Consider the following 10,735-nt stretch of genomic DNA (forward strand, 5'->3'; position numbering starts at 1 on the left):
ATTAAGCAAGTGGCCGGCCATGCTATGGGTGGAAACATGTTGGAAACATGTTGTGTTAGTGTGTTATGTTAGAAAGAATAAAATAAGAGGTTAGTATTAAAGAAATGAAAAGAGAGGGGTGATGAAAAAAAAAAAAGTTGTCTCACCTTGCTCTTCCATTGCCGTGACTTGGGGGAGGGAGAAGAAAGTTGGGTTGCTTTAATTTTTAGCTTAGAAGATGGCAAGAAGGAGGAAAAACTATGATTTTAGCTAGTTAGGTAGCTGAAATTTCAAGTAACCCGGTAATCCATCGAAGAAGGAGAAGAAGGCTGCAACAAAAAGAAAAATGGAGACAGCTTGCATGTTGAAGGAAACTAAGGATTTAGCTTGTTTAGGAGTTGTATCCTAAGTTGGTAAGTTTTCCAAGCTCTCCTCTATCTTTAACTTTGTTTTAAAGAAAATGATGATGGATTGTGGTTGGAAGGCATGAATGTGGGTTGTAGAAAAGAAAAGCTCTTAGATTAGTTGTAAAAAAATTACTACCGTCAATTTTGTGCCTTCGTTATGCTGTCCAAAATTTGAACAAATTAATGGTTCTATTTTCATGCCGATTAGGGGTTGATAAATTGAGTTTAATAGCTAAAATATTATGTTAATCTTACTAAGTTTCAATTGTTAGTAGTGACGTAACCATTTGACAATTAAATGCATAAACGATTGCTGGAAATTTCAGCTTGAAAACAAATTGTTCCAGCATGTAAATGCTGATTTGAATGTGCTGTAAAATGTGGAGAAATTGGTCTGCTGCATGCTTGAAATAAAAGAAAATAATGCTTGCTGTCCAGATTGGAATTTTGCTAGAAGGTTGAACAATTGTTGTTCAAATGAAATTTTGGAGTGTTTAATGGACTCCATGTTGCTAAAATTTACATGAATAGAAATTTCTAAGCTTAAATTGTAAGAAATTGAGTTGTGTGGTTTAAATTGTCAAAGATGCATTTGGCAATTGATTATAATTTGTTAAAGGGTGTAAAGTATTGATAGTTCTAAATGGTACATAGTTAAATGAAGATGGAAGCTCGATAAACTTTTATTTAGAATGGAAGTAGGAGAAGTGTGTATTCGCCATGTTGTGATTGAGTTGAATTTGAATGGTGATTGCCAAATGTGATTGTTAAGTGAATAATATTAGTTAAGTACTTAAGCAATCTATTGTTTTACTTAAGCTTAAGAGCAAAGAGGATCAAAGTCGGATAGGGAAAAGAGAAAGTAAATAATAGCCGTGGACATCTAATCGTCGACCACTTCCGAGGTAAGTTTTAAGCGATTAATCATTGAGTAAATTCAATCATAATAGGATATAATGAGTTGATTTGATAAGATATGATGTGGCCATCATATGTCTTAAACTCAAATGGTAAGTTCATAGGTGTTTGGACTTGGAAATTTAAGAGCAAATTGTAATAATTTGCTTTGGACAGCAGCAGTAACGTGATTTTAGAAAATCACTATAAATTGTTGGTGTGGAATTATAGGCTGAACAAGATATGTAATCGAAGCTTAGTTGGTTTAGTTTCTTATAAAAGAGACCGTGGAAGCAAAGAAATTTCCTATAAAGAGATATTTAAAGTGTGCGGGACAGTGTCGGAATGACTCCAAAATCCCCTGTTCTGTTTTTGGAAAATCATTATAATTTGTACAAAAATGGTTATAAGATAAGATTTATATGCTTAAACTCCTTAATGAGTCTAGTTTCAAATGGAATCAAATAGAACACATTATGAATTCTGTACAATGAAAAATTTGATTCAGAGCGAAGAGTGGTCAGATTAGTCAAACAGTGAAACAGGGGAAACTTTAAGAAAAATCTGGTATTGATTGGCCAAACCTAAAATTCTGAAAATTTTATGGGTGAAAGATACATGAGTCTACATTTGGGGAAAATTAACGGCAATTGATTTTGAGTTTTGTAGCTTCAGTTATAAACAACTTAGTGACTGTTGGTCAGGAAAACTGCTTGTAGTGAATATGTGATTTTGTTGTAAACTTCAATGAAACTATTTGAGTTGCTTATAAGCTATTGCTGAAATTGATGTACAAGAAAAATATGACATATGTATGATATACATATATGTGTGATAAGGCCGAATGGCCAATGTGATGAATGTGAAAGTGCATATGTGTGATAAGGCCGTATGGCCAATGTGGTGAATGTGAAAGTGTATATGTGTGATAAGGCCTAATGGCCGATGTGGTGAATGTGAAAGTGTATGTATATGTGATAAGGCCAAATGGCCGATGTGGTGAATGTGAAAGTGTATATATATGTGATAAGGCCTAATGGCTAATGTAAAATATATGTGTGATATGCATATGTGGTAAAGCCGAATGGCTAATGTGAATGTTGTAACATGTGATTAAATGTACATGAAACTTGGAAAATGTTCTAGGTGAGACCCGATGACTACGAGAGGATATTATGACCGGGTAAGACCCGATGACTACGTGTGGAGATTATGTCCGGGTAAGACTTCGTAATAAGAATTGCTTATAAATATACGCAATGCAAAAGGTTAAACAGGTATGTACTCCAAGTTTATATGTGAGCTTGATTTAAACTAAACCATAAGGTAGTTATGTGATGTATACGAGAGCAATCTATGAGACTATTCCTATGATTATGATGAGATGTGCATATTCGGATAAAGGGGTGGTATACCCGAAGGAAGAGTGAAATAAAAATACGAACAACTATGTTATAACTTGATTGTTATCTATTGACACTGCTTGAAACTTACTAAGCATTGTAATGCTTACTCGTGTACTTTGTTTCCTCCGCTTTATAGATCTCATTTGGAAGCTACAGGCTCGGGGATTGTCAGCAACTAGTCACACTATCACTATCCACTGTTTGGTACTGCTATGTTTTGGAATATCTTATGGCATGTATAGAATAGACTAGTAGTGAGAGGATATCTTGGTTAATGTATAGGACTACCCTTTTGTTGTAGGTCATGTACCCTTCGGTTTTGTGTAAATTTGGATAGCCATGCGAAAATGGCTTAGATATACTTTGATCATAGCTTTATAATCGTTTGTATGTTGTTTGTCAAGAGGTATGGAAATGTTGGTAACGGTTAGCCATGGGAATGGTCATTCATGATCACTTTTGGTATATGTATGACAAACTCTAGTTGATCCATGGAGGATCATGAAATAGGTAAAGTTTACCTTAAAAATAGATGTTGGTAGCAGCAGTGACGTGAATGTGAAAAATCACTAAAAATAGTAGAAAGGGAATTAAATAGTGAATAAATTATGTAGTCGAACCTTGGTGAATCTATTTTCATAGGAAAGTAACGAAACGATCATATGAACAGTATGTTAAGAGATATTTAAGTTTTTGTGAGACAGGGCCAGAACGGTTTCTTGATTCCCTGTTCCGACTTTGGAAATTCATTTTAAATTAACCAGAGATAATTCGGAGTCATGCCATATATGTATAGATTCCTCTTTGAGTCTAGTTTCTATAGAAACAAACGGCATCAGTATTTAAGCCCTGTACAGGGAGATATCCAGGTCGTAATATATGAAGGTCAGTGTAGTCGCACCCTGTAACAGGGGAGACTTTAACTAATAAACTGTACTAATTGGCCTGACCAATAATTCTAGAAAAAAATTTGTAGATGCATATATGAGTCTAGTTTCAGGGAAAAATTACGAAACTGGTTTTCGAGTCTTGGAACTCAAGATATGATTTTTAAAGTGACAGTGACGCAGTTAGCCAACTGCCTGGAAAATTTTTAAAATGGACTGTGAAAGTGAATGGTTTAAGCCGTTAACCCCTCGTGTCCGACTCCGGCAGCGGACTCGGCATGGGTGTTACAATTTTATTGGTATCGAGCTACGGTTTAGTCGATTCTAGGACTAACGAGCACGCGTGAGTCTATTTATACATGCCATAAAGTGATAAAATGATAGTGTGATGATTTTTGACTATTAAAATGTGGTTGTTTGTATTGTAATGAATCTTGATCCCGATCGAACTGTAGCAAGCTTCGACTATGAGAATTTGTGATATAACTTCACTTAGATATGCCTAAATTATTAAGTTGATCAGGTACGATCATGTACTCGTATTTGAATTTCGATTTGGATTGAATTAAGTGTATAAGCGATGCAATTGTGAAAGAGTGTTATGACTATAAATGTGATTTTTGTATGTGGCTATGGAACTGGAAGTTGAATGGTCGATAAGCATGTTGTGTGTGTATTCAAGTAATGTAAATGATATACAAATGTGTATTGCTATATGTGTATATGTACATGAGAATTGAGAGTGATGTATCCGGCTAGGCCTCAAGAGCAATCATACTGGTGACGTGTATTCGGGCCTTCGTGCCTAGTAGGCTTCGTGCCGGTAATTTGAGCAAAGTTTAAGTGTTCATTTCTATACGAATTCAAACTTAAATGAGATGATATGTTTAAAAGTGTACATATATGATGTTTTATAGACTTGGTTAAGTCCTTTCAATGGGTAATAACGAATGAATATGGACATTACGTGTGCGAATGATTAGAGGCACTGTGTGTGCAAATTCCGTTAACCGAGCACTATGTGTGCGAGATCAGTAATCGAGGCACTATGTGTGCGAGATCAGTAATTGAGGCACTATGTGTGTGAGATCAGTAATTGAGGCACTATGTGTGCGAGATCAGTAATTGAGGCACTGTGTGTGCGAGTTTTTCAACAGAGCACTAAGTGTGTGAAATGAGACTCATGTAAGACCTCGTCTGGGACGAAGGCATTGATTTGAGATGTTGTGTAAGACCATGTCTAGGACATGGCACCGACTCGATATGTGATAACATGTAAGAACATAGTTGGACTATGGCTTTAAGTAAATGACTTACTCAGACAAGTACGACGCTCCTTAAGTTGACTAATGTTAAGAAGTAGAATTGAAGTTAGATGTTGAATTTTAATTAGATACTGATATTCGGTATTTGAGTTTGAATCGGGGATTAATAGATATAAATTAATGATTGATTATTGTCTCGACTGTAATTTTGTTATAAGTGGATACAAAAAAAAATGTGTGGATATGTTGTTAAGGAATGGATTTACGTTATGTACACGTAAGTGCTTAGTTGAAAATGTGTTATGGATTTAGTCTATGAGATTCTCGGCATATGAAATTATATGTGCTAATTGCTGAATGGACACTATTTTGTTAATCTTGTTCAAGAAATTACTTTGATTAAGTTTCGACATTCGGAAGTTTGTAAGAATTTTTGATGAATGCTGATAATTTTGGATATACGAGTTATGCGCTAGAATAAATCTTATGCCAGTGTGTTATATTAAGCTTATGCCTAATCGACTATATGTGGGTAACGTTAACTATGATTGAATGTGCTAAATGAATTCAATGTTCAGGTATGTGGAAGTTGATTTTCTGTTGGAAAGAGGTTGAGTTGAATAGTGAGATATGATGGAATTATAAAGGATAATTATTGGGATGTTTGAGTATATGTGTACTTTCTGTCAGGTTACAGCTTATACATGAATGAAAATGTGGGTTACAAATATGTGGGATGATGATATGAATTATACATGTTAATATGTGATTTATATGTGTTTGAAATGCATTTGTGAATTAAATTAAGTGATTATTGCTTATGAAATCTAGGAAATGAGATATATGTGCATACTGGTAGAAATGTTTATGTATTTGTTTTAAGATAAGAAAATGAATTTATAGATCGATGCGAAATCAATAATGAATTACAATTGCTATCAATGAGCTAATGTCTTTGTGGATATAATTCAATAAGAGGACGTTATCCTAACCTAGGCATCGGTAGAAATTTTCGGGGACGAAAATCCCTAAAGTGGGGGAGAGTTGTGACACCCCTAAAGTGACCCCAGTCGGAAAGTGGTTTCGGGACCACAAAACCGAGTCATAAAAATAATTAACCATTATAGTTGATGCTCATTATATGTACATATGCATGTGTGAAAATTTCATGTTTGAATTTTGTTAATTGTAAGTGAATTTTATCAAATAGGACTTATGTGAGAAAATTTAGAAATGTGCTAGGCAAATGTAAAGTGGCCTAATAATGCATGTTGTGAAAAAGATGGGTTTGCATGGCAAATTACCCAAAATTAAGCATAGTGGCCGGCCATGCTATGGGTGGAAACATGTTGGAAACATGTTGTGTTAGTGTGTTATGTTAGAAAGAATAAAATAAGAGGTTAGTATTAAAGAAATGAAAAGAGAGGGTGATGAAAAAAAAAAGTTGTCTCACCTTGCTCTTCCATTGCCGTGACTTGGGGAGGAGAAGAAAGTTGGGTTGCTTTAATTTTTAGCTTAGAAGATGGCAAGAAGGAGGAAAAACTATGATTTTAGCTAGTTAGGTAGCTGAAATTTCAAGTAACCCGGTAATCCATCGAAGAAGGAGAAGAGGGCTGCAACGAAAAGAAAAATGGAGACAGCTTGCATGTTGAAGGAAACTAAGGATTTAGCTTGTTTAGGAGTTGTATCCTAAGTTGGTAAGTTTTCCAAGCTCTCCTCTATCTTTAACTTTGTTTTAAAGAAAATGATGATGGATTGTGGTTGGAAGGCATGAATGTGGGTTGTAGAAAAGAAAAGCTCTTAGATTAGTTGTAAAAAATTACTACCGTCCAATTTTGTGCCTACGTTATGCTGTCCAAAATTTGAACAAATTAATGGTTCTATTTTCATGCCGATTAGGGGTTGATAAATTGAGTTTAATAGCTAAAATATTATGTTAATCTTACTAAGTTTCAATTGTTAGTAGTGACGTAACCATTTGACAATTAAATGCATAAACGACTGCTGGAAATTTCAGCTTGAAAACAAATTGTTCCAGCATGTAAATGCTGATTTGAATGTGCTGTAAAATGTGGAGAAATTGGTTTGCTGCATGCTTGAAATAAAAGAAAATAATGCTTGCTGTCCAGATTGAATTTTGCTAGAAGGTTGAACAATTGTTGTTCAAATGAAATTTTGGAGTGTTTAATGGACTCCATGTTGCTAAAATTTACATGAATAGAAATTTCTAAGCTTAAATTGTAAGAAATTGAGTTGTGTGGTTTAAATTGTCAAAGATGCATTTGGCAATTGATTATAATTTGTTAAAGGGTGTAAAGTATTGATAGTTCTAAATGGTACATAGTTAAATGAAGATGGAAGCTCGATAAACTTTTATTTAGAATGGAAGTAGGAGAAGTGTGTATTCGGCCATGTTGTGATTGAGTTGAATTTGAATGGTGATTGCCAAATGTGATTGTTAAGTGAATAATATTAGTTAAGTACTTAAGCAATCTATTGTTTTACTTAAGCTTAAGAGCAAAGAGGATCAAAGTCGGATAGGGGAAAAGAGAAAGTAAACGAATAGCCGTGGACATCTAATCGTCGACCACTTCCGAGGTAAGTTTTAAGCGATTAATCGTTGAGTAAATTCAATCATAATAGGACATAATGAGTTGATTTGATAAGATATGATGTGGCCATGATATGTCTTAAACTCAAATGGTAAGTTCATAGGTGTTTGGACTTGAAATTTAAGAGCAAATTGTAATAATTTGCTTTGGACAGCAGCAGTAACGTGATTTTAGAAAATCACTATAAATTGTTGGTGTGGAATTATAGGCTGAACAAGATATGTAATCGAAGCTTAGTTGGTCTAGTTTCTTATAAAAGAGACCGTGGAAGCAAAGAAATTTCCTATAAAGAGATATTTAAAGTGTCCGGGATAGTGTCGGAATGACTCCGAAATCCCCTGTTCTGTTTTTGGAAAATCATTATAATTTGTACAAAAATGGTTATAAGATAAGATTTATATGCTTAAACTCCTTAATGAGTCTAGTTTCAAATGGAATCAAATAGAACACATTATGAATTCTGTACAATGAAAAATTTGATTCGTAGCGAAGAGTGGTCAGATTAGTCAAATAGTAAAATAGGGGAAACTTTAAGAAAAATCTGGTATTGATTGGCCAAACCTAAAATTCTGAAAATTTTATGGGTGAAAGATAAATGAGTCTAAATTCGGGAAAATTAACGGCAATTGATTTTGAGTTTTTTAGCTCCAGTTATAAACAACTTAGTGACTGTTGGTCAGGAAAACAGCTTGTAGTGAATATGTGATTTTGTTGTAAACTTCAATGAAACTATTTGAGTTGCTTATAACCTATTGCTGAAATTGATGTACAAGAAAAATATGAAATATGTATGATATACATATATGTGTGATAAGGCCGAATGGCCAATGTGATGAATGTGAAAGTGCATATGTGTGATAAGGCCGTATGGCCAATGTGATGAATGTGAAAGTGTATATGTGTGATAAGGCCTAATGGCCGATGTGGTGAATGTGAAAGTGTATGTATATGTGATAAGGCCTAATGGCCGATGTGGTGAATGTGAAAGTGTATGTATATGTGAAAGTGTATGTATATGTGATAAGGCCTAATGGCCGATGTGGTGAATGTGAAAGTGTATATATATGTGATAAGGCCTAATGGCTAATGTAAAATATATGTGTGATATGCATATGTGGTAAAGCCGAATGGCTAATGTGAATGTTGTAACATGTGATTAAATGTACATGAAACTTGGAAAATGTTCCAGGTGAGACCCGATGACTACGAGAGGATATTATGACCGGGTAAGACCCGATGACTACGTGTGGAGATTATGTCCGGGTAAGACTTCGTAATAAGAATTGCTTATAAATATACGCAATGCGAAAGGTTAAACAGGTATGTACTCCAAGTTTATATGTGAGCTTGATTTAAACTAAACCATAAGGTAGTTATGTGATGTATACGAGAGCAATCTATGAGACTATTCCTATGATTATGATGAGATGTGCATATTCGGATAAAGGGGTGGTATACCCGAAGGAAGAGTGAAATAAAAATACGAACAACTATGTTATAACTTGATTGTTATCTGTTGACACTGCTTGAAACTTACTAAGCATTGTAATGCTTACTCGTGTACTTTGTTTCCTCTGCTTTATAGATCTCATTTGGAAGCTACAGTGCTCGGGGATCGTCAAAGAACTAGTCACACTATCACTATCCACCTGTTTGGTACTGCTATGTTTTGGAATATCTTATGGCATGTATAGAATAGACTAGTAGTGAGAGGATATCTTGGTTAATGTATAGGACTACCCTTTTGTTGTAGGTCATGTACCCTTCGGTTTTGTGTAAATTTGGATAGCCATGCGAAAATGGCTTAGATATACTTTGATCATAGCTTTATAATCGTTTGTATGTTGTTTGTCAAGAGGTATGGAAATGTTGGTAACGGTTAGCCATGGGAATGGTCATTCATGATCACTTTTGGTATATGTATGACAAACTCTAGTTGATCCATGGAGGATCATGAAATAGGTAAAGTTTACCTTAAAAATAGATGTTGGTAGCAGCAGTGACGTGAATGTGAAAAATCACTAAAAATAGTAGAAAGGGAATTAAATAGTGAATAAATTACGTAGTCGAACCTTGGTGAATCTATTTTCATAGGAAAGTAACAAAACGATCATATGAACAGTATGTTAAGAGATATTTAAGTTTTCGTGAGACAGGGCCAGAACGGTTTCTGGATTCCCTGTTCCGACTTTGGAAATTAATTGTAAATTAACCAGAGATAATTCAGAGTCATGCCTTATATGTATAGATTCCTATTTGAGTCTAGTTTCTATAGAAACAAACGCCATCAGTATTGAAGCCCTGTACAGAGAGATATCCAGCTCGTAATATATGAAGGTCAGTGTAGTCGCACCCTGTAACAGGGGAGACTTTAACTAATAAACTGTACTAATTGGCCTGACCAATAATTCTAGAAAAAAATTTGTAGATGCATATATGAGTCTAGTTTCAGGGAAAAATTACGAAACTGGTTTTCGAGTCTTGGAACTCAAGATATGATTTTTAAAGTGACAGTGACGCAGTTAGCCAACTGCCTGGAAAATTTTTAAAATGGACTGTGAAAGTGAATGGTTTAAGCCGTTAACCCCTCGTGTCCGACTCCGGCAGCGGACTCGGGTACGGGGTGTTACAGTTTGACTATGATTGCTAATGATGTATATGAATTGTTCGTAAAATGTTCTGATTTGTCCGGTAACACCTTTAACCCTAGTTCGGCGACGGATACGGGTTAGAGGTGTTATAATAAGCTTACTCTATTTCGTTTCCTATGTTTTATAGAGGCTCATTGCTCACTCGTTTCAGACAAGTCGGAGTTGTACGTCACACTATCCAATTTCTGATTGGTATTTTGAAGTTGTAAATATATGTAAATATGACATGTATAGGCTAGTTTAAATGATGTTAGTTAAGATACTTGATAACTTGATTTTGGTATGTTCTTGTGTATAAGTTAAGCCATGTGATTTAGCTTATTTGGTATCATGTTTTAGTTGTATATATGTGCTTACATATGGTATGTTTTGGTGAGGTAATGTTTAAATGAAAATATGCAAGTGAGGTATTGATATGTATTGTTGGATGAATGGATTATGTATGGTACTATTTAGGTAATTGATTGTCAAGTGGAACTGGTACATATTGTATATGAAATGGTTATGAGATGCTTGCCAATTGGGTTGTGAAATGTGGTTATTTATGTTTGTGAATGCTTGTGTTTGTAGGGTGGCAAAATGGCTTTGGAAAAAGCTTATTTTTGTCCACACGGGCGTGTGTTTTAGTCGT

Source organism: Gossypium arboreum, chromosome 12 (genome assembly GCF_025698485.1).
Source record: "Gossypium arboreum isolate Shixiya-1 chromosome 12, ASM2569848v2, whole genome shotgun sequence".
In the NCBI taxonomy this organism is placed as follows: Eukaryota; Viridiplantae; Streptophyta; class Magnoliopsida; order Malvales; family Malvaceae; genus Gossypium; species Gossypium arboreum.